This window comes from Corvus moneduloides, chromosome 1, assembly GCF_009650955.1.
Source record: "Corvus moneduloides isolate bCorMon1 chromosome 1, bCorMon1.pri, whole genome shotgun sequence".
Classification (NCBI taxonomy): domain Eukaryota; kingdom Metazoa; phylum Chordata; class Aves; order Passeriformes; family Corvidae; genus Corvus; species Corvus moneduloides.
The window spans coordinates 116,448,476-116,473,547 of record NC_045476.1 but is presented as its reverse complement, the minus strand read 5'-3'; the positions used below and the strand labels follow the sequence as shown (position 1 = coordinate 116,473,547).

The 25,072-nt window shown below is 42.4% G+C and overlaps 1 long non-coding RNA gene across 1 annotated transcript; it reads left to right on the top strand.

The window, feature by feature from the left end:
- The first annotated feature begins 4,917 nt into the window (after window positions 1-4,917).
- Window positions 4,918-24,741, top strand: LOC116450821. The gene is made up of 3 exons (XR_004242983.1): window positions 4,918-4,929; window positions 9,481-9,483; window positions 24,656-24,741. It is a non-coding gene; the product is annotated as an uncharacterized LOC116450821 (long non-coding RNA).
- Window positions 24,742-25,072: the final 331 nt, after the last annotated feature.

Below are 25,072 nucleotides of genomic sequence, written 5' to 3'. Positions count from 1 at the left end.
AAAGTAGACGCTTCAAAAGACATTTCACAGTGAGTAATATCTCACATTAAGAGTTTCACATTAGGAATTGCCCTGTATTTTAGGGCTTTTTCTTCAATTTTTCATCCTGAGTAGTCTCTCAGAACATTCCTTATAGCTTCTGTCAAATTCCAGTTGCAAACCAATCTCATAAGGGAAGCAGGAATTTATGTTGATAATTAGTAAGGCCAACTTGAAGATGAGCTCAAAGTCCCAGATGAAGCAATAAATTCCTCTAATCTCTGTTAAGAAATGGGATCTCCTTTTTCTGCTGCTCCTACTCAGTCAACTAATATATGGAAACAATGCTGTTGTGCTGGGAGGTTAAGTCAGGATTCTGTCCAGTGATAGCAAAAATAAGTTTTTCAAATTACAAGATGATGTGCTTTAACTCCTCGTTATCCGGAATTGAGGTTACCCCATTGGACTGTGCTCCATAAAGCATCCAGTCTTCTTGGAAGAAGCAAATGTCTTTAATCTTGATGTCAGGGCTCTGGAGCCAAAGTTCTGCGAGTCCTTTGCTCTGTCATCGACACAGACAAAGGCTGTGGGATCTTGAGAAGAACTTTTCAACACACTTGTTTTCAGTGACTGGTTTTCTCGCAAGCATAGGCACAATCAATCAGACACTTTGCTCTGGATTTGCTATCTCCCACAAAACTCGGGAAAGAGCAAATGAGTGCTCCTCAGTGGAAAGCAAACTTGGTTAAGCAGTCTATGTACTTATTTGTACCAAGCTGACAGGGTTTGCAGTGATGTATTTGAAGACCGTTCATGTGATCAGTCCTAGGAGCTTTGTTCAGGAGGTAGTAAAGGGACAACATGCTAGTGACACCCCACATAGGCCTTAGACTATTTTTTGAGAGGATGTCTGACCATTTCCACGCTTAGCTGGATAGAAAACCAACACGTGCCAACAGCATGCAATGTCTGCAAGCAGCAAGTGATACCCAAATATTTTTAGGGGACCATGGTATAGAAAAGTGGTTCCATAATCTTGGAAGTAGACAGTTTCATCTTCTTGAGAACAACCAGGCTGACAACAATATACAGGAGCTGTGGCATTTCCAACAAAGACACATGTGGCCTAACAGCCTAATCAATGCATTTAGGAAGGCTGTGAGTTTTGCTCTTTGACCTAGATGTTCATCACTTTTTATCACTTGCAATTCTGTACCAACAGATCAGATTATCGTCATTAGGCATTACTGTGGCATGATAACCCAGAGGTCAGGGCTTCTCTCTGCTAGAAGGGGTGGAAGCATAACAAAGTATGATCTCTGTCACAAGCCTGGCACTCAAACTAGAGGGCTGTTGGCTAGAAAGGTGATAAAACAAACAGCCCTGGGGAGTGGAGGTAACTGAAACAATGCAGAAGCAGCAGGATAACAAGGATCACATCCAACCAGCTGTTGTCTTTTATCCTTATGCCAAGTACCATTTGAATACAAAGGTTATTTATCCTTAATCTCTGTCCTGTACACTTATCCAAGTCACTTAATAGGGGGAAAATTGTTGAGTATATCCAAGGGACCCTTCTGTCAGAGACATATTTTTTCCCACCAGTTATATATTAATACTTTTTCACCCTACCTACAAAAGGACTTTGCTGTTCTTGCTCTGAAAGGAGTAGTTTTTTCATAGCCTCTGCTTATTTCAATTTTCCTACACCCTGTTTCTATTGAGCAACATAGTTTCTCTCTTTCCAGTAAGTTTGTGGCCTTCAAATCTTGTGGGGGTGGGGTTTTAATATGATTTTAACCAAAGAACACCTGCTGTTCTTGATTTACGTGTTGACCCCTTCAGCCCATTGACCACTTTTCTTATTTTTGTCTGCCCTCCTGATGCTGGTAGTGTCAGAATCATTTTAGATATATAAGGACTGGGACTCATTGCAAAAATTGCTGCTGGCGTGGCTCCAGGTTCTCATACAATCAGTGGTCTGCATCTCTTCACCCCAAGACAAGATGTCTCTGTATGTACCTGCTCTCTTCTGCTCACTTACTGCAGTACACTCTCCAAAGCAGTGTTGTGTGCTCCCTGGAGGTAATACACTTAGCAAGAAAAATTACAAATTCATCAAAACTGTGGCAAAGCATACTAACTTTAAGCACAACAGTTCTGCAAGCTTTGAAAATTTCCTTTAAAAGCAACCCAAGACAGACTGCAAGGGTGAAAGGCAGGGTGGGAAGGGAGAAGCCAGCAGGCAAACAGACACTTGGGAAACTTAATAGAAAGCCTCCTTCACTTTATTCAGTACAAAAACTGTACAGTTTCAGAGGGGAAGCAACTGCCACTTCTCATTCCTGCGAGAGGTTTGCTGGACTACGTGGAAACTACGGCTGCAGTGTGCCCTCTTATGGCAACACCAGTTGCTTTCTCTGGTTCACACAAAGGTGTTATGGGGGAAGGCAGGGGTTGCTTCAGTGTTTTTGTTCCTCTCTTTTTATTTTCCCTGAGAAAAGATATATGAGAAGAAAATGTTAACTCTGTATGCTGTAGCATGGCTAGAAAACAGGCTTGAAGCTTGTCCCGAGCACCAAGCAGTGCCTCATCTGCTGAAGAAGATGAACTAGTGAACAAAACTAAAGGAGAGGCTAAATATTGTCATTTGCTGATGAGACATGGCTTTCATGCCAAGATATATGTGAAGTGAAAATGGATTGGTGGTTAAAGGCACTGCCTTTAATGGATAACATCTAATTAGTTGACAGAATCTTTCTGTGCTGGCTCCACTGAAGGTTCTGCACATGTTCCTCTGCAGTGCTGCTGCATTTCGAGTAAGAGTGTTGAGAAATACATGGGGTCCAAGTAGCCAGGCTCACAAGCTGCAGACTGAGATGCAGACTGAAATGCAGACTGAAATGCAGAGCTCCAGGAAGGAGCCTGAGAAGGGAGGCCGTGAACTGCCAGCCTTTGGGATAACAGAGGGCGGGGAGGTGGGTAACACCAGCCAGGTGAATGGACACTGGGAAACACAGCGACATAACAAAGGAGATAAAGGCCATGAGCCAGTGAGGTGGATGGACACAGAGAGCAGGGGGGCAGGAGCCAAAGACTCAGGAGGATGAGGAGACTTCTGGGAGACTGTGAGGGTGTAAAAGCCCAGGGGCTCCTTGGCTGGGGATCCTCCTCAGAGGCACCAGCTTGAGCTGTTTCTGTGTTACTGCACCGTGAGTAAGCGGCTGTATGGAATGAGACATCTGAGTCTTTGCCATGGGAAACCTGGGGTTGAACTGGTGAGGAAATCTGGTCTGAATGGGGTGTGTGAGGAGTCAAGTGGGAACCCATCGGGACACTGGGGCCTCCTGCTGTGAAGGGGTTTCAGTCCCAGCAGTGAAAATCTCTGGCCTTGGGAGTGAGACTGCCAGATAGTTGCATGAAGGAGAAGTTTCCTTAACAAGAGGATGACTAATGTATTGTCATTATTTTGTAAATATTCTATTGTAGACCTGTTCTGAAGATTGCCTTCCCATGGCTTCTTCTGCCTCTGCTTCTGGTACCTTGACCTCCTTTGGTGTTTTCCCCTTGTTACTTCTCAACACCACCACCAGCACAAGCACCTTGGAGCCCCTTCAGTTCCAGTATAGCACCCCACAGCTCCATTCCCAGGAGGAATCTCCTCCTCTGCTCACTGAAGATGCTTCCAGTCTCCTGGCATTTTCCAACCCACAAAATCATAACTGGAATACTCTGGGACTCATACAGCTCATACTTCCACATCTTTTTTATCAGAACAGTCACATCAGTCTTGCTTATTTTATATTGCCCCTCTGCTCAATGAATGTTTAAAAGCACACAGAAATCCCTAAGAGCTCAAGGAAAGAGATGCAATTAGCATTAATGCCTTTTACTGCAGCAATTTGGCACTGTCAAAAAAAAAGAAGAGCAAGGGGCAAACTCTGTCTTTCCCCAACGTACTCTGACCACATTTCCAGTTGCAAAGCTGACCCAATCTCATGTGTGTGAGGAAAATAAATTCATTCCCCTGCCAGGCTCCTGGCTTCTCCATCAAAATAAAACCTGGCACCACATGATGGTATGTGCAATTCCTTACCAACAACACTGCATGCTCCAAGCAAAGGCTATTCCTGGGATGACCTGTTGTCCTGGGGTGCAGGTCATGGTTGTGCCCATGAGCTATGCACGCACACCCTGGTATTTCTGACTGCAGTGTGTTTGTGTTTCTACTTTCCCTCTGTCTCTTTGCCTTTTACATTTACTTCAGAATGACCATCCACCTTAACACTAGGAAAAAAAAAAGAAGAAAGGAGTCTAAACACTTTTTCTGTCAATCAGGCAGCCTCTGCTGCTGCTTATTCTGCTGCAGTTAATCTTCCTAAAACCCATCCTTCATTTTAACAATATAATAATCAAGCAGTTCCAATAACTCTGAATATTTACACTGAGATCGATGGTATTTTCCACGAAAAGGTGAAGTGGTCTTTAGAAAATAGAAACCAACCTGCAGGCTCACTTTGGATTTCAGCTGAATCAAACCCCATTGGAATTGGGCTAAAAAGCTATGATAAATCTATCCAAAATGTGAATATTATTTTGGCCCTGCTTGCCTTAGAAAGAAGAAGTGTAAGGTGATGTTCTCTAGACTTACATCACTTCTGCCCAGCCCCTGGGAACACAGTTCAGCGACCCTTAAATGTTCCTTTTGTACATTCTGTTTGATGATTTGACAGGAATTTTGTAATTAAGTCAGCTTCTGTCACCAAGTTACAGTTCTCCATGTCAGAAGAAATGCTTTTTCTGGTAGACAAGGAGTGAGGATGTCAGAATATGGCCCTTCTTATTAACCTACACAGAAGCAGTTGAGGGCTTCACTGTTTAACATAATTCCCTGGCTGTGTTTTTTATTCTTCAAACCTTGCATTTATTTGACTGCTTACAGCAAGGTTTGTGCTGTCAAGGACACTGCTGGTAGGGAAGCTCTAGGAGGAACAGAAAGGTTTCTGTGCCTATGAGATGTTTGTTCACATCCCCCCAGCTTAATACACAGCAAAAAAAAAACCCCTACTTTGTTTAATAAGGAACATAGAGCAGGAAAGGATCTTGTAGGCTACAGAGCCCAGTCCTCTACTGCCTCTCCTAACAATAGAATGTAATGCCTTCTACCCAAAACATCAACTTTTCTTAAAGTCTTAACTTCCCTAAAGTTCTGATAACCAGGTTTTCTGTAGCTGCTCTGATTGGAAGGTTGCTCCAGAGATTACGGGTCTCAAAACTAGAAAACTTCTCTGAACTTCCAGCCTGAATTCATTCATGGCTAGCTTACCCTCGCCTGTCCTTTACCAACAGACCTTGGTTAACAATGCCTCTTCCTTCTTCTGTTTCACTATACCCTGCCCATCCTTCTCAATGGAACTCCTTCTTCATCCTTGAGTCCTCCTCTTGGTTGCCTTCCCCCTCACCTGGCCCCTACACCTGCTGCCTATGGGGGCCATCCTTCATGCACAAAGCACAGCCCTCCACCCCTCTCCTCCCCTGGCACTGGACCTGTGTGACAGCCACTGGTGACCCCAGTGACGAAAGGAAGGGCCTGTGTCTCAGCCAGGGAGCTCATTGCCCTGCTCTTGTCTCTGCTGCCAGTGGCTCTCAATGAGCATTTATTGGCTTCCTTAACTGCATTTGCCTCTTAACTGCATTTGCCTGCCTTCATTCTTCCCTTCTTGTTTCAACACACATAGAAAATGAAGGTGTGATCACTCTTACTTGAGTCATTACCTTAAGGCTTCTGTTTTTCTTCCTTAGCTTCCCCTCCAGCAGTCCCCAAAATAAAAGAATAAATTCTAAAAGGATAAAATAATATAGATCTGTGCAGGAAACACAAAAACTCCCACCCAAATGAATGCCAATAGCTGCCAATTCTAGTCTCTTGATTTTTGCTTTCAAGGCTGGGAAACTCCCCATATATCTGCAGGGATATAAATGAGCTGATACTGTATAACACTCAAATGAAAATGTTCTATGAGACCTGAAGTACATTTTGCAGAATATGTGCAGACAAAATAAAGTCTATGGAAGGACTTTATCCAAAATTGAAAGCAAGCTTCTATCTCTTCTTAACAAAAACATGGAGAAAACCATCCTTTGTAATGCTCGATTTAAGCAGAAGGAAGCAGAGAAAATTAGGGTCAAATGGCATTTGAAAGCATACCAAGGTGGGGAGTTCACAGTGAGGATACTTGGACATTGTGGTTGAGCTGAAACACTGAATTGTCTCCACTTCCTCACTCATTCTCACCACTATCAGGTTCCCAGGGAGATCTTTGTGTCAACACTCAGAGCATCTTTCCCTCTAGAAAACATGACAGTTATTCAGAGTCCTGTCCCAGAGAGATGATGTCTCCTCTAATGAAACCTGTGTGGCAGCATGATGCCTGACACACTTCACCAAATTGTGCAGATTTACTTTTATTTTTGTTTTTACTAGAAGCAGTCTATGCACTTTCACAACCAGTGAAGCCTAGAGGTGCCTCTCTGTGTGTGTCCCACTTGTGCATGCTCTTTTCAAGCAAGGATCTGCTTTCCCCCAAAGACATTTTGCTGTGAAAATCATATTATAATGAAGCTGTATTCATTCATGATGCTGACAATGATAATTTATCTGAGGTTACCTAAAAATTTCATTTCTTTTAGTAAAGAAGTCTATGGATTTGAAGACTATGTCATCTGCAGTGACAAATCAATGAAAATGGAAATTCAAAAATTTATTTCAGTAGAGAGAAAGAAGGAAGGAAGGAAGGAAGCAAACAAGCACACTGTCATTCAGGAATACTTTAAACTATATTTGAAAATTTCTAGATTCCTAAATCAGCTCAATAAGAAAACGATTTCTCATATAAGAGAAAAATACCCTGCTATGATGGACATATAAATCTGATTATGCCCATAATGAACAGTAATTGATTTTCTTAAAGTGGGGAGCGGGGTGGAGGATTCTGGAAAGAGTAGTTTATTATGTTTAAATTCTGGAACTATCACTCTGGGCAAGTTCTCTGATTTCCAGCACCAACCAGGAATTGTATCATAACCTACCAGCCACTACAGCAGCTGCTATATTTAAAGCACCCCCGCCCTTTCATTGGTTCAGCAGTTAAAAGCAAGAAGAGACCAAGATTTTAAGAAAGTACGTGGGACAAATTTTCTGTGGGTAAATAAGGGAGTATGGAGGCGTCACAGCATTCCATTAACACTGCCCAGTGTAACTGCCTCCCTTGACGAGGGAGAGATGAGGCCAAGTGCAGTTCCTCCTCCTCTCTTCCATCTCTTTCCTGGCTGCCCCAGCAGAGGGATGCAGCAACAAATTTTAAACAAGCCAAATCAGGTGATGAGACAACCTAACAGCAGCACTGTTGTCAATTTATTCCACTGCAAACAGCTGATGCCTGAATAAAGTTATTTAAATCTTGCTCATCTATCTTTACATAATGCTTCCAAGTGCAGTACAGCCGCACAGTCTGGTTTAGGTCTGTGGAGGGGTGGATGAAGCATGTGGTGATGACCAGCAGCTACTCCTCTGCTAGCTGGTCATTAGGGGTGTGGATCATGCCATGCATTTGCCCTCCTTCAAATGCAGTTCTGGGCAAGAAAAGTCATACCCCCCACACTTCCAGATGTGACCTGCTTCCTGCCTGACACCAAGCACATCTTACTCAGTAGCTTTGGACAGCAAATGGCCACAGTGGAGTGCTGGTGGGCACTGTGGGTTTGCTCCCCAGACAGACACTCTGGAGCAGGCACTGCTTCTGTGTAACCTTTTGTAGAACGTGAATACAGCAGTTTCAATTATAGGCATTTTCCGATGGTAGAAAGGGATGAGAAAAGTATCTTCTGGGTACAACAGTACCCATCATCCCATAGAGAATGGAATAGGGTGTGTGGGATATCAGTGGTTTTGTAATCATTCTTCTAATGACTCTAAATCTCCATTTTAATTGCTCATGACACCATAAGGTGGATGTTGAACATGAATTATGTTAATTAAATATGGCTAGATAAAAATGGCTACAGAAGAGGAGATGAGAAGCTAAGGCTTGGAAGGACTCAGTGTACATGTCACTGCTCTTCCCAACACTTTGAGATGGCAAGAAAGCTTCACCTGTCTTCTGCCACCATGTAGTAATGTCAGTTAGAGGCACAGGGACAGGCGGGGTTTTATGGGGTGTGATCTCCATGGGGTGACTTTCACGAGTGATTCTGCCCCCACTCTGCTGCTGGCAGGGAGTCCCCTCACCTAGCCTGGTCCCTAAAGCCTGGTTAAGTGGTGCTTCATGTGTGTCTCCAGCCTTGTGTGGAAAACCCCAAGAGCTTATGGGGAGGTTTCAAAGGAAATGGGGTCCCTGGGCCCACACAAGCCTGCACAGCTGGGGAGAATAGAAAGCCATTTCTCCCCTCCCCTGCCATCCTGAATTATTGTCTGTGCTATCCTTTTGCTTTCTCACAGGGAATAGAGACCACCAGGAAACACATTTAAAAATCATCTGTGGCACACAGAAGGAAAGAGAGAAAGTTGTTGGTACATTTCAGCAAGCCTCGTTAAAAACATCTCTAGGCACTACAAAGTGCATGTTATCAATATGCATATGTGATGTCTCTGAGGCAGAGTTGCCTTTAAGGTACGTATTCAGCAGGACAACATTTTCCCATGTGAGGCAAGGAACAACAGTGAATCATATGTGTAGGAGGGAAAGGCCTTCCGGCTATGTACAGTATTTATTCCCCTTTGTGTCTTGCTTCCCCCCCTCCCCTCTTTTATTAATGGCTTTTGCAATTAGTGGTAACAGGGTATTGCTAGCTGGCAGAAAGCAGTGACTTCTGCAGTCGATTCTTTGTGGGAAACTGGATGTATAGGGGAAGGAAATGATGCTTGTGTGCTGGCTTTGCTCACTCCTCTGACCCCCGAGCAAGAGCCAGCCGACATGCTATTTGTGTCCAGCACTTGCCTCCGCAGCTGAATGTCACATTACTTGACCTCACACAAATACACATACAGATGTAGAAACACAGAAGGTGAGGCCTGCAGTGCACTCATTAGAAATTCCTACTGAAGATGTCAGCAGGGGGCCCAGAGAAGCTGGGTTAGATTTAGAGGGAATCTGAAGGAAAAGTATGCCACCTTGCTCTGCCTGCAACCACAGGTTGGGTGGGGTTTTATTTCTCACCCCACAAAAGAGGGGTTCCACCCCAGAACCTTTAGTGCTGGAGAGCATTGCAAAAAAAAGACGGCAGATGCTGCAGCATGGGTGATGAATCCTGCAGTATTTTGGGATGTTAGCTGAGTTTCTGGTGAGCTGATGGGACAGAACTGGAGTTCAGGATCTCCCTGAGTGCTGGTGAATAATTGTCAATGGATGTAAACACTGACACAACGTCAGCACATAACAGGTTGCCTATGGTGTCCTGGTTTCAACAACACACTACAACCAAGCAATTAGGAGTACCCAGGAGGGCGTAGCTTTCTCGCAGTTCCTTCTTCTCTTTGCCTTCTCTCCCTGCTTTCCCTTAGTTCAGCTACATGTAGATTTAGAGACTCCTGCTAGAGCTGAAATGTCTTAATGCAATACACCGTACAATTATGGGAGTAGAAGTGACCTAACAAATTTTAACTCTGAATAGAGTGAAAGAATTAAGAAAGAAAAATGAAAGCTGGCATCACGGGGCTGGCAGTGCTATAATTCCCAAGCACTAGTAGCAGGATATCTCTGATTGGCAGGTTCTGCTGCTTTCTCCCTTTTTCATTCTTGTTGGAAAAGCAGAGGGGCGCTGACTAAAGGGGAAAGGCTAGAAAGGAAAACTGGCAGGTGAAGCAAGCAGGGTGAGGCTCATAGGAGAAGATGTGAGAGGGGTTGCAAGAGGGAATCAGGGGCAACAGCTCATGGATGAGAAAAGAGCATCTGGAAAAGAACTGAAAGGTTTTGAGGCACCAGTGAGTGGAACTGGTTGGCAGTTTCCTGTCAGAGAGGAAAAGATGACATTTTTTTCCTGTGGAAAATGCCGTTTTAATAACTGTCTATCAGATAATAATTCTTTGAGAATTTTCAATTTTACCTGACTCTTATTTTAAATTTGTGTTGGAGAGCAATTGTCACGCAGCTGGAAGCTGACATTTCTGTCAGGCTCTTATCATTCACGTTTTCTACCTAGAGGCAAAGAGCGTGAGATCCTTCCAATCTGGGAGCTACAGCTGGGCTGACGGGGAGGCACTGAGCCTGGTGCTTGCTTCCAGCCATCTGCCTGGAAGCCTCACACCATGGCAATTCTCTCCCCCTAGGCAAAAGTCAGGCTGACAAGAGCCTTTCAAGACAGCAACCAGCAAATCAAATAAAGCCTTTGTTCCTTCAGATTGGAATGTTTCCCTTTTCCGCCCAAACGAGACATGGATGTACAAACAATTTTGTGAGAAAAGTCTGACTCTACAGATGACCTTAGAGAGTACAAAGGTCTTTTGGTACCTGCTTGCCTCTGCTTCCACTAGCTAAATTTCTTGACAGACCAGTTATTTTATCCCAGAATTTCACATGGTTTTAAGCAGGACCAGTTGCCCTGGGGAAAAAGGCTCCCCTGTACAAAATTCTGTCCCTGGGAGTGCTCAGAAACAAGGAATATGCTTGACTTCCTGTCTGCTCTGCCTCCTCAGTGTGCCTATCACAGGCATTTGCTCTGCTCTTACTGTGATTGTTGTCTAGCTGGCACAATTAAGCAACACATTAATCTAGTAGAGCTTGGCATCAGTGCTGGTATACACATCAGGCAGCAAATTTCACTTGCTCTGTTAGGGACCATTATCCAGCCCACCTGACTCCTGCAGGGTCTGTCAGATTCTGCAGAGGGCCCCACAGACCAAGATCTATGAATGGCTGACCCTGCAGATTGCTTCCCACTGGACTACAGCTGGAGCATCCTCTAAATAAAGATGACTTTGAGCAACTGGGAGAAAGCTTCTTCATGATACTTGTGAAAAAAAACGCCTCGGAGACCTTTTTTTCCATTCTATTCAGAATACTATGAGGTCTGGGCACTAAACTTCAAGAAAGAGGTAGGCCAAGTGGAGACAGCCCAGAGGAGAGCAACGAGAACAATCAGAGGTCTACAAAATGAGAAACAGTAACCTGAATAATTCTTAGTCTCCAGAAGAGACAGCTGGAAGAAGGTACTGAGAGATATGTTAAACAGGGTCCACTGTGATGGAAATGTTAGAAAATAATGGATCTCACTCCGATCAGAAAATTCATATGTAAAACAAGGAAAAATCTGGAAATTATAAGGATAAAGAATGCGTTGACAGGAGAGTTTACTGAGTAGATATCCTGGGAGATCTTCAGGAACAAGTCAGAGAAAGATCTGTCAGAAATGGCAGTTGATCCTGCCTTGGGTGGAGGGAAGGACCAGATGACTTTTTATGTCCTTTCCAGCATGATGTCTGTGTGTTTGATAGAAAACCATGATTTGGGTTTGCATGCTTTTTCTAGACACTTAAGTTGACCAAGAAGCAATTATGTAGAGGGAATCCAAATGTGTAAGGGGAAAAAAAAAAAAATTAGAGGAAGAAAGGTAGAGGAAGTCTGGACAGCTTCAAACAAACCAAACAGACTGTCTGAACCCTCAGCAGGGCAGACTCCAGGCAGCTACTCACTGGTTATGCTAAGGACCCAGGCATATGCCTGAGAGTTGGATGGAAATTGTTATGCAGTTGAGATTGATGTATGTGCTGTTTTGGCTTTGCCTGCACTACATTTACCTGTGTTAAATAAACAAAGAAAGTGCTCTAAGTATTGCTCTAAGAGTGAATAATAAGTGGAACATTTCTTCTTTTGTTAGTCGCTTGTGTCCTTGCTTATTAAGTCTCAGGCTGAGCAGCCGAAGGGAGTGTTTGTGACATAAATGCCAGAGGGGACTCCCACTGCTGAAAGCAAAGGGCAAGCAGCTTGAAATGTGCTACTTCTATTCCTGGAAGACCATGATGATCAGAAATACAAGCTCTGTGTCCTTTACTCCCTGCCTTTTCTTCTCTTCTTCCTGCTCCTTCTCCATCCCTTTGAATAGCATTCAGGAAGTTCAAAACTCATTTGTAATGGCAAACCAGTGACCAACAGAGAGAAATTGTTCTTTTGTCTTTTGCTAACTAAATTAGCAGAGATCAGTTTTGGACAAATTCCTCATTTTAGTTAGTGGCAAGATAAATACTAAGATACACCCTGCTTTTCTCTCTCCCTGAGTCTTTATATTCAGTTTTCCAATCATTGCACCAAGGTTTCTAGTCCTTGGAAAAATCTACAATATGATAATATAAGAGAAATATCAAGTCTGTCAAGATTCACTTGCCCTTTCAAAACCAAATCTGTCTCTCATAAAAAGAAAGGGAGTACTTATTCAATACTCGGAAAAGTAACCACTGCTCACACCAGACCTTCATGTGTCTTTTAAGTCATTTCCTCATTAAAGCTTCCTCTGCCTTACCAAATACCTCAGACAAAACCAAGCTTTGTTAGTCCTAGCAAGAAACATGAGTTCCTTTTCTAAGGGAACAGGAAAAGCACAGGAAAAAACTGTACCCCCTTTTCACATGCCTGTCAAGGTTTTTAGCCCTAGCACAGCTGCTGATCACAACTGCTTGCTATCACCCTCTAGAGAGAGAGAGCAAGACACAGTCTTTCAATCTCTACCTGAGACTTCCCCAGAAACTCACTGGAGCCAGTGTAGATATTGTAAAGCGCTCCCTTTGCAAAGCAACGACATGACAGAGAGCTGATCTAACGTGGAATGAGCAGTGCCGTGCTTTACTTTATAATAACTCACCCCTGCAATTATTGCCAGATGTTTGCAAATGTTCTGTAAGTCTCCCCTCTAATGTTAACTGATCCTCCCAAATCTTTCTCTTCAAAGACTGAGGGTGATGGTTAGCTACAGCTGGCAAAAAAAAAAAAAAATAAGAGAAGGGGAATCATATAGCACTTTTCCTTTTGTTATTTCTGCTGTTAGTAATAGAAATGAAACCACTTGAGTAATAGGGAAGTCCACAGTGCTACTGAGACACGATAAGAATTTGATTTTCAAGTCTCTTATCTAAATTATATACCTCAGCCTCAGTAATCTGAGCTGCCCTTCTATTTAGTCATGTAATTGAAAAAACTGGTATTTCATTGCTAGTGTATGCCATAATTTTGCAAAGAAAGGGAACCTATCTGTTTTAGATAATGCTTATTAATACACAGATTAAGTGTCTCAGATAAAAATATGATGACACTGTTCCCTAATATACTTGTATTTGTAGGCAGCAGAATGAGATGTATTGACCACTTCATCCTTCTTTGGAACAGCTGCTGGGAGATTTACCTGCAATTACCTACTGAAAATGAAATAAAAGATTAGTAGAAATGAGATGTCACTTTGGACTTACAGCTCCTGTTGCCAGGGAAACCTTAGAGTTAACATCCTGATTAGGGCAAAAGCTGCTGTAACCCAGCTGAACCTTTGTCAGCATCAGTGGCTGGCAGAACTGCAGCTCCTGTTTGTCTGGCCAGGGACAGTGATTACCCACTGTCATCTCCTGGCTGACTGAACAGCCCTTTCTGATGGTTCCCCATCAGACATCAGCTTACAAAGATACATAGCAGGGACTGTGTAACTGAATTACACAAACGCAACACCAGTGCAATTAGATGGGTAAAAGGGAAAGACTGATGGAGGAGGGAGATTAATTATGTTTAATCCCCACTACCCCTAGTATAAAACAATTCAGAGCCATCCAAGCACCCCGTGCCTGCCAACAGCTTCTACAGGAACACATTTCATGCAGGAAGATCAACGATGGAGAGACATCAGTCAAGTGAGAGCTTGGCAATAAAACCTGCAAAAGGACTTGAAACAGTGGAGCAAGGCCAAAGAAAATGAAAAGTATTCTTATATGTTTGTGCCTGGGCCTCCAGAGAGGAAAAACAGGTGGTTATGCAGAAAGTAATGGAGGTGGGAAGGGAAAAATAGTGTTACATCCTCCCTGTGGAAGGAGGTGTTACCTCCTTACATTGTCCTGAGGAGGAGACTCCTTTGCATTTATGGAGTGTCAAGGGGGAATAAAGTCAGGAAATCTTGACTCTACCACCTTCCCCCATATTGGGGAACTCTCTTTAAATATCTCAGTGCCTGCACAGCACTCCTGACGCTGCAAGACATTGAGAAAGGCGCTCACTCGGGTAAAGGCAAGGAAACAGGTTTCAGACAAGTTCACAGGCTTCAGAAGATCAGTTAATGCTTTTTATTTGTGGAGTTTGAAAGCTGCCATGGATTAGCCTGTCAGCACAACAGAATTAATTGCAGTCAGCACTTGGCTGGATTCAATGAAATAGATGCTGTTGTGCTTTTGTACTCTTGTGCTTCTGCAATTCTGCTTCAAGTCTATTAGGGGGTCTGACTCTTAAATACACGCTAAATCTCAAAACCACATGAGAGGTACTGTAAACTGGTGGGTCATATTCTTTTCCAAAGCTTTTGCTAATACAGTGCATTGCCCATCATTTCAGCCAACACAAATACTGAACTTGAGCTACGTGCAAATTACAGCGTAAGTCTATAAAATTATATCATATTTATATTATTAGATTACTTTGTCTCTGCCCTTTGGAAAAGAATCACCATCCCTAGGAAATGCAAATGCTGCATGATTAGTTCATGACCAGAAACACCAAAATCAAACCACTTCATCAGTTCTTTCTTCTTTAATGTTACATAAGCACTGACTTTTAAACATAATCTGGGATTAGTATCTTAAATATGCACAGACGTTCTTGCATTCTTCTATCCACAGCTTCAGTACCAAAAGAAGCATTACAAATGCCAGGACTGTAGGAGTGTCGAAAGGAAAATTACATTAAGTGCTCAGGAAGTACTGCTTGTCTGTGTGCTTATGACACTTATTTCTTACAGATTTGTGAACCTGAGCACTGAAATTTGATGTGTTCTAATAGTTGAATGCAAGTTCTTTTTAGCTGCAGTGACTTCACTACCACTTCCAGCAGCCCACCACATCTTTCTGCTGTAGATTAGACCATGTTGTGTAAAGTATGGCAAAAAGGAGGGTGGGTCTGTTCCTTAGCCATCCAGGTGACAGAAAAATGCTGAAATTACACTGAAATTCTCCCAAAATGTCCCAGGCTATAAACAGTGCAGTGCATTTCAGCACTTGCAGCTATGGGAGGGCTCTGTTCCTAAAGTGAGAACTCAAATATTCAGCTTTTTACTCAGGTGGAAAACCCCTTTCTGATCTCAATAATTCTAAGCAAACTGCCATCCAATTGCTAAATTTGATAAAAACAATTTCTTTTATTGTTTTATAACTCTGCTTAATTAAGGAATATTTTCATCTCAATTATTTTTTCATTAGCTGCAGGGAAGAGACCTTTCTTTGGAAAATTGTGTGTTTGTGTGTGTATATATATAAAATATTTATGTGTATATATATATGTATATTATATATATGTGTGTGTACATATATGTGTGTATGCATATATATGTGTGTGTGTGTATATATATATATATGTTATTTTTTTTTCCAGTCTCCAATAGTTATTTGGCCAGCTCATAGCAGTTTAACAGCAGAAACTTTGATACTTCTGAGCACAACAAAACCTTTTATAAAAGTACAGAATCAAAATATTCTACTTTGTAATGTATTACAATATATTCCACTCATAGCCATGTATCTCTTCTGTCTTAAGAATTGAAGGTGCAGTAGTAACAAAATAAGTGAATCTTGTTATGTATGGAAACAGAGCTGAAGGGTTGCTGTTCCAGATATAATAAGAGGATTTCCTTTGTTCTTTTTCCCATGAGTTTTTGGAATTCATTATTCGTTCAGTGAGAAGAGAGTCCGAGGCATAAAAACTCTCCTTTAACCCAAATGTGTGAACACATAAAGTTGTTTTTACTACCTCCACATTATACAAGAGCACCTCGGTGCTTGTCACACCACCGTTTTGGTGGGTTGACCCCAGCCAGCAGCCAAACACCCACACAGCTCCTCGTTCAGTCCCCTCTTTCACTGGACCTCTTCCCTGATATTATGCTCTGAGAAACCTGCAGGCGCTTTTGCTCTGAGTGGCCACCCTTCCTTGTTCCTGCCTATTCCTCCGGTAAGGATGGATCACAAAGGGCCTCTCAGATCCACAGCTGTGTACCCACCACCTCGGATTGGCACCCAGCCAGAACCTGCTCGCCCTCCTCTCCCAGCACAGAGAGAAAATAGAAGGAAACCAATAAGACTCATGAGAGAAGATTCCCTGTTCCAGTGATGGTGCTGGACATGCTGTCCCAGAGGAAATGAGGAAGGCAGGCCACTGCCTTAGTAGACAAATGGCTGAGACAGAGACCCAGCTCTCAACTCCAGTAATCATCCCAGTAGGCAGAATGAACAAAGCTGAGGTCCAGGGATCCAGCAGTCATAATTAAAAGACAAAGAGAGGATTTGTAGCTGCATTTTTCCTTTCTGGAGTATTCAAGTGCCCTTTTCCTGGGAAATATTCACCACCAAAAAGCTGGGAAGTAGTGCCAATATTAGTAGCATATGTACTTTGTGGATGGAGAGTATAAAAATTGCCAGTAGAAGACTGGCATTAACATAAACTATTTCTAACTCCAGGCAGAGAGGAAGTTCATCATTATGTGCCTATCCATCCACGGTGCCTCATGGCATTTAGAGCAGCAATCTGAGCTGGGATAGAGCCTTAACTAGAAGGGTGTCATGTTAGCCGAGGGTTTTGTGATACTTCCCATAGTCTACAGAAGTAAGAACTCACGGAATATTTGCTCCTGGGGTGGCTGCTCATATCAGCTGCTGATACTAGAGAAACTTTAAGAACAATGAGGAAATTCTGAAGCACCAACAGAAAAAGCATCTGCAGAACTAGGAAAAGAGAGAAAGAAGACCACAGCAAGGCACAGAAGAGACTAAATATCTCTAGTGAAGAAAATGCTTCAGCGTGTGCACCTTAGTAAGGAGTAATCAAAACAGGAGTGGGATTCTACTAGACTATTTTAGCAACAGTATGTTTTCTTTTCCAGATTAAGTTTATGGATTACTAGAATTCTCTAAAAAATAATCATCAGAGACAGGTGCTGTCTGAGTTAAATGAACAGCCATTGCACACAGAAGCAGCAACCTTGAGGAAAAACACATTTGAAAATATTCCTCACAAGCATTCATCAACCTAGAATTTTGCAGTTTTCATGTTCCTTCTGTCCAAAGGATAGCTTCTGGTAATGTCTGTCCTGGTGATGAAGGTAAAAGTGAAATTTATGCTTTACAACAGAGAGGAAAAAGACATCTTCAGACTACTTTGAGATTTTGTAGTCTTGCACCAAAGGCAAAACAAAAGCTAGAAATCCTGATTCCCTTGAAATCGATGGCAAAAATCCATTTCATTCAGTTATTTTAAGATTTTATACCAGAGGGGCATAAAAACACTGAGGATACAAAATATATGTACCAGTAGCCATCCCACCACAGCAATCCTACATTTAATATATGGGCTGTCATGTAGGTAGGTGACCCTGGTCTGATTCTACTGTGGCTGATCTAATTAGTTCAGGGCTAGTACACAAGTTCAGGTGTAAGCATAACCTAAGACACACAGAGCAACAATTAATATGCATTAAATAAACTTTTCCATGTATTGACATTTGCTGTGCAAAAACTATTCCAAAAAGAAAGCAGAGAGTGGAAGAGTTCTGCTTGTCCATGGGAAGACTCTTTCCTTAAAATCTGCTCTTTTTTCCAATAAAGTCTGTCTTCTAAACAGTGGAATTTGAAGCTGAACATCTGTGAAATGAATATTTTCAGTACATGCTAATTCAGAATGTGCTGCAGGCAAAAAAGGTGCAGCAGCTGTGAGCAGCACAGGTTCTGGTTGGGTGCCAGTATGAGGCAGTGAGTACACAGCAGACCTCGATTGCTGTGTACACTCTTAAGATCTGAGAGGACCTCTGCTGAGCAGTGCTTACTGAAATGATAGCCAGGAACACAGCAGGAAGGCCACTCAAAGCAAAAGTCACTGCAAGTTTTGTAGAGTATAACAGGGAAGAGATCAAATTAGAGAACCAAATCTAGAAAGCCTAAGAAAGTTCATGATGACTAATCCAAGGAGTTGAAAGATATATTGGAAAATATAAGCTTAGGAAACTTCCACAGAAGCCAAGGATAACTTTTGACCAGTAGGAGGACTGATTTTCTACTCAGCAAAAAGGCTGCACCTGGAAAAAATGTTTGGACCTGGGTATATGTGTAGATATAGATATAGATATATTTAGATGTGTGTGTGTGTGTGTGTGTGTGTGTTTACATGTGTGTGCATGTGAATGTGTATATATATATATATAAAAATACAAGGGATGAAGAAAAATATTGATAAAATGATTCCAGTGTCAAAAGTGCTCAATAATTATCAAATGCTTGACTGTATTAAACAGGCAGCAAGAAGTCACATCTTATTTTGAGGATCCAATGGCTTAGATGTCCTCTGTGGGTTAAAAGTTTCCGTATGTGTTACACATAGTACTTCAGTAGCGCTCTTTGAAAAGATTACACCAGATAAAAGTCAGACAAATGGTAGATGAAATGCTATATTCATTTCTACATGGATCCAGCTAACTATAATTCAGAGCAGAATTGTAGAAGAGGAGAGGACTGGGGAAAGGAAGGGCTGGAAACTGAAGAGAAGGAAAAGGGGACAGTGAGGAGGTACCTGCTGAAGATGAACAGGGCCAGCCAAACCCAAAAAGAAGACCAGCCAAAGAGTAGTGGCAGAGAGGTAAGAACAAGTCTGACTTGATTAAATCTAACTGAGGCAGGAGCTGGTCTTGCCACTGCAGCAGGAAACAAGGTGGCACAGGTCACCACTAGCCTGGAGAGCTGGAAAGACTGTTGATCACATTCAGTGCAACCGTGAGAAGAGTGTCCTGCAGAGCCTGTCTCAGCACACAATAAAATGGGGCACATGTACTCAAGTCCTGCTTATTAGGGATCCTGGCTCCTGGAATAAGCCCAGGGCAGAATATTCTTCTGAAACAAGAAACCACAAATGGTAAATATCTAGTGAATTAAAGCCTTCCTGAAAAGGTGAGAATGAAGAGCCAGGGCTCTTTTCTTCTCTCTAGTAGGACAATACCAACTTTCCCCTTGATTTGCTCTCAATCTGGGTAGGATTCCTGAGCATGGGAACTTAAGAAGCACACTGTAGTAGTTTCAAGTTCTTTTGGCCTTGCTCTTGATTTCTTGGGTATGGAGAGAGATGACAAAAATGGCCTGAGACCCTATGACATGTTCATGACCGTCTCTTCCATGTTTGCTTCTGAAGCTGTGCCCTTCTTTCACATCTCAGGGTTACCATCCACTCGTGCAAGGAGCCAGGTGTGCAGGAGCTCTCCTTTCTGCCATGCTCCTGGAAAGATCCTGGTGCAGAGACTGTCATTCTGCTGCTAGCCCGGCTGACAGTGTCCACTCATCTTCTCTGCATTTGAGAGGATTTAACCACAGGAGTTAATGTGAGAATAAAGAGATGCTGTAATGGAGGTGCCAAACACAATTCTCCTCCTGTGAGCTAAAAAGCCCCAGCTGCAGAGGAGGCACAGTGGGGGTCTGACCCTTCAACATCTGCATGTATCAGGTATGTGTACTCCCTCTCTGTCTTGACACCCACTAATTAGTTCAGGGTGCTACTTTCTTACAATAAGCAATGACAGGACTAACAGAGGGGAGAAGGGAGAACACTTTTTCTTGACCAAGCTGAAAGCAGTCCTACGCAAACCTGAGTAATAGAGATGAATATGCATGTGCTAGTTTGAATATGTTGTTTGTCAGCTATTTGCCTACATGCATTTAACACCCCCAGAAGGCCTAAGGCAGCAGCCATAAACTTTCTTCCACTTGCTTTTTGCAGAGATCTTACAGAAGCCCCAAAGGAGTTACATTACTGGCATTATGATGATATCTGTGAATGACTGATAGAAGCATATTGCTCTCCAAAGCACTGGTTGGCTTAATGTAAGCAACAGTGCAGCTAATGCATGCTGGCTTGTGTCTAATCCTGCTAGACTCCCAGCTGCAGCCTTTAGCAACTCAGGAATCTTGGCTTCTATTTGTTACGTAGTCATTTTCTTTTCTTCTGTACCTCAAAGGGTGATATAAGCTGAGTATTGGGGTTAACTGTGGTATTTCGGTACCTACATACAGGTGCAGATAACTGACAAATTAGGGAAGATAATTCTGATTCCTCCATCTTTTGCATCAGCTGTTTAAGCTAGGTGAAAAATGAGTTTAATTTGGATTTGGCTCATCAACAGTGGTGTACATAATTTGTAAGCTGAAACATAGCCCATTTCAGCTCCTTAACAGAAGAAAACATTTTATTTCTAGGATGTGGAGGGCTGGGAACAGAAGAAAAGCAAAAGGGGACAGTGTAGAGATAGAGAACAGGAGAAGGGGACTCTGGCCTTAGTGAAACCATTTAGTGAAGGGTTTATACATATGTATGGTTTACATATAAGTAGCAATTTGGATAAAATCTTGATCCTGTTGAAAGTAAGAGTTAAAGCAGCTTCTATATGAAATTAAGAGAAAGAAAGCATGAAATCTGATTTTTATACACCATTTCCATGAAGGCTACAGTAAAGGTTTAAAATTCTACAGCCATAATGGAGACATGGTAGCAAAGCACATCTCCTGAGAACTATCAAGGAACCTTTGTCCAGGATATGCATCTCCAGAAATCCTTGTGTCCCCTCCACCAGCCTCCTTAGGACACAGCATCTGTCTGCATGCCTTTGTGAGAAGGATCTGTGCATTTTTAGCTCTGGGGCTCGTTTGGAAGGCTGATAATTATTGAGACTCTCATGTTTCTGTCTCAGTGGCTTATCCTGTCTCCCTTTAAAATGTCTGACTGTAGATGGATGCTGACTATATGGGGCTATCTTGATATGAGTGTTTCCTAATAGACACCTGATATCGTGATAATTTGAAGTCCAACACCAGTGATGGTGCCCTTTCCCTTTGACAGCAGAGGGGTTTCCTTTTGCTAAGTAGCAAACTAATGAGCATGCTGAGAAAAGAAGAGGGAAATAGGGAAGTCAAACTGTGCTTCTTTGGTAGTTTCATGCTGAGACCCACAGAAAAAGAAATGTAACACATGAAGAATTTGTGAAGTAATAGATGAAAACTCCCAATGAATGGCTGTCAGATAGAAGAGTTTGGGTAAAGGATATAGCTAAAGAAGGAGAAGGAGGGAAAAGGGATTGATGCAACACTACAGACCATGGGGAATTCTGAGTTCTGCCATAGTTTGGAGAATCATCAGACCCTAAAGCCCAGTGGAGGTAGGGGTTGATTGAAATGGGGACAGGGGTTGATTTTCAATCTGCTAATTGAGAAAAATTTTGTCTTCACATCAGTATTCTAGAGAAGGTTTCAAAAGCATTTCAAAAGCATTCCAGAAACTCCCACAAGGTAAATAAAACAATTCCTCTGCCGCTGGGGAAAAATTTATATTTTACAACACTCTTAATGGCATGTTACAGATGGGAGCAAAGCCTCTGTTACCTGAATTCCTAGATGTTGCACTTTCTACTGGAAAAATTGGTTTAGAAACCACAAATTTAATCACTTTCCGAAAAAACCTTTCTCATTGCAGAAGTTTTGAATGCTGCACTGTGTACATTAGACTCCATCAGGCAATTTGAACAAGGACTTTCTTTTCCTCATATCCTCTCAATAAAATGCCAATGTAGCCTCATAAACAATTGCAGTATTTAAAGTAAACCACTTGGTACTGTATACTCTAATGCATTTTTTGCCTGTTTTTCACTTTTGCAGTGAAATGAAATTGTGTTTGCATGCTGTTAAGGTTGGTTTGGTTTCTTTAATTTAAATTAAATCTTTTCAACTCCTGCCATTCCAATGTGCCAACTTTTAACCCAGGAGGATGGTGAAACATCTGCAGAAACTCAAATATTAGCCAGACTGATCCCCTCTGTACAAGGCAAATGAGCATTCTGTAAATACAAACCCTGTGTGGTGATTTCCAGCTTCAGACTTCTCTCTTCTTTGCACTGGAAATAACTTTAAGAAAATTTCACTTATATGTGTACAATCACAAGCTTTGCCCTGGGGCCTGCAGAAGGTCTACAGAAGGGATCAGTCTCTTCCAAGGTCTTTGTTGACATTCTGCAGTCAGCATCCCTTTCCTCTTCCCATGGGTCTCTCACAGAGCATTGCAAGTGAAAATCATGCCCAGAAATCCTCTGTTATGCACCTGCTTTCCATTCTGCTTTTTTCATCATGGCCAGTTGGAGACCAGGGTATCCTTTGACTTATTCTTCTCTTCATTGAACTGTTCTAAATACTTGTTTTATACCTTCAAATCCAGGTTCTTGTCTGTTCTCCGGCATTTCTCAGATCATCTTTAAACTCTCTGTAAATATTAAATTGTATAATCCCAGTTATAGCTGCCCCTCCCTTTATGTGTATAGGGAAGGCAGTTTCTACTGCTAAGATGTTAAAACAGCTGCAAAGACTAAGACTATAATTGCAATATTGTCACCTTTAGTTAATAAAATGTTTGGAGTAATTAAGTAGCAGTAATGTACAGTTTAGGAGTAAATGTTGGCTCTATACAGCTATTACACTTGTATCTTAATTTTTACTAAATTCTGTATTTTGGGAGAAAAAAACCAAATTAAATGTCAGGGCTGCTGTTTGTAAAGTCTTGGTGAATGGGTGTTATTATCTTTATTGCCTCTATTCTTACCTTCTATGTCTTCTACACCTTCTGCAGCATCTATATCTGTAATACGGGTATTTTTTCTAACCCACCAAGGCTATGAAACTTAGCACGTAGAGTTGCAGCACTATGCTGTAAACAAACATTTCATTTACACAGAGGTTGCTTTTTTTCTTTTTTTTAATCAAGGTCCTTAGGGAGTAACTCTGGTGCTCATTTTGCAAAACATGCTCCCCCGAGGTCCGTCAGGCAGTGTGCAGAACGCAGGGAACTCTGCCCACGGCGAAATGCCACAGCTTCAGAAACAGCTGCCGAGCTCCGCAACACGATCCCAGGCCCTCCTGCCCAGCAGCTCCCTGGTCTCTCCCATTTGGGATGAGAAGCACCAAATGGAGCATGCAGAATAGAGAAGCTGGATCTTTGCTGTGCATCTGGTCCCCAGATGGAACTTTCCAGCCTGCTTCCTGGAAACACTTTCAGGAAGCAAGTGGTTGAAAGAAGCGAGGAAGCATCTGTACCACGTCTTGGGGACAAAAGAATAAACTAGAGTAGACTAGACTAGACTAGACTAGAATATTTCAGTTTGAAGGGGACCTACAATGATCATCTAGTCCAACTGACTGACCACCTAAGGGGCGTCCAAAAGTTAAATTATTGAGGGCATTGTCCAAAGACCTTTTAAATATTGACAGTCCTAGGGCATTGATCACTTCCCTAGGAAGCCTGTTCCAGTGTTTGGCCACTTCCTTTGTAAAGAAATGCTTCTTGACGTCCAGTCTGAACCTTTCCTAGCATAGCTTTGACCATTCCCATGTGTCCTGTCACTGGAGAGAAGAGATCAGTGAGGCCATGAAGATTTTTTGCCTTTTCTTTTATACCTCTGTTATACCTTTTTACAACTTTTATATTCTTAGTGCTTTTTGCCTACATTCTTAGACTTGTTTGTTCAGCTAGGAGACTAAACCTTTTAGAAGCTTCATAGGTAGAGGAAGTGTGCCCCAGACCCCAAGGTCCTCTCCAGAACACATTCTGTAAACTAAGATAGAACCATCCAGGAGAAGGTTCCTTGGGGAGGGGGGCTCACTCAAGCCTCTCACTGGGGAATTTTAGAGAGATATGGTAATTAGTAAGACCTATAATGTTATACCAGATCTTTTGGGGGTGTGCATTGTGGTGTCCATTTGGGTGCATTTGATCTGGATGTGGTGCACCTAAGGATCCTTAAAATAAATACCAAGGTAAGATCCCTTTTTCCCCTTCTAACCGTGTTTGACTCTTAATTTTAAGACCAAGAAAAGGCATCACCAGCACCTGCGTCTCCACTTTTCCTCCTCAGGAAGCTGTAGGGAGCAATGAGGTTGCCTCCAGACTTCTTTACTGCAAACTAAACAAATCCAAAGTCCTCAGCCACTCCTCCTAGGACATGCCTTGCAACCTTTTCACCAGCTTTTTTGCCCTCCTCTGTATGCAGTTTGATATGGCATGGAGACAAAGTTGTTTTAGCAGCAGTGCTATTTCTCCTTCTTCTGACACTGCTCTTTGATCAATGGTAGAAGAAAGCAGCTCTCCATGCGCTTATTTGATGTTGGCTTCTTCCTGAAGCTTTGCTGTTTACTTTGAAAAAGTCACATCTTTGCAGCAAAGGCAGAGATGAAGATGTTGCAGCCTGCAGCAACCAGTGCCTCATTTCTTGAGTTAGTTTCTCTTTGGCTGCCAGTAGATTTCTGCCTGAGGAGCCCTGAGGTCCAGCATTATTAGTGGTATCATTAGCAAAGGGTGGCACTGACTTGGTGGAGTACAAAGGGATATTTTTATATCCTGAGTTATGATGCAATATGAACCACAGAATCACAGAATCATAGATGGAAGGGACGTTTAAAGGTCATCCAGTTCAACTCCCCTGCAATAAGCAGGAACATCTTAAACTAGATCAGGTTGCTCAGAGCCCTGAGCATTGAAGCCTGACCTGGAATGTTTCCAGGGACGGAACATCTACTACCTCTCTGGGAAATGTGTCCCAGTGTTTACCATCCTCATTGTAAAAAATTCCTTCCCTAGATCTAATCTGAATAAGGCAGTGACTGATGGATTGAGCAAACCGTATGTTAACTGCAAGCAAAACAATTGCTGCTATCATCTTCAGTCTCCATTTTAATACTTGTGCTCTGAAATATTCACACAAATGTGTGCCTCTGTTCTACTGCACTGCTGCATGCAGGAGAACAAAAGCTGGGATAAGGATATCATTTCCCTCACCGGAAAAGTGTGCTTTCTCAGCA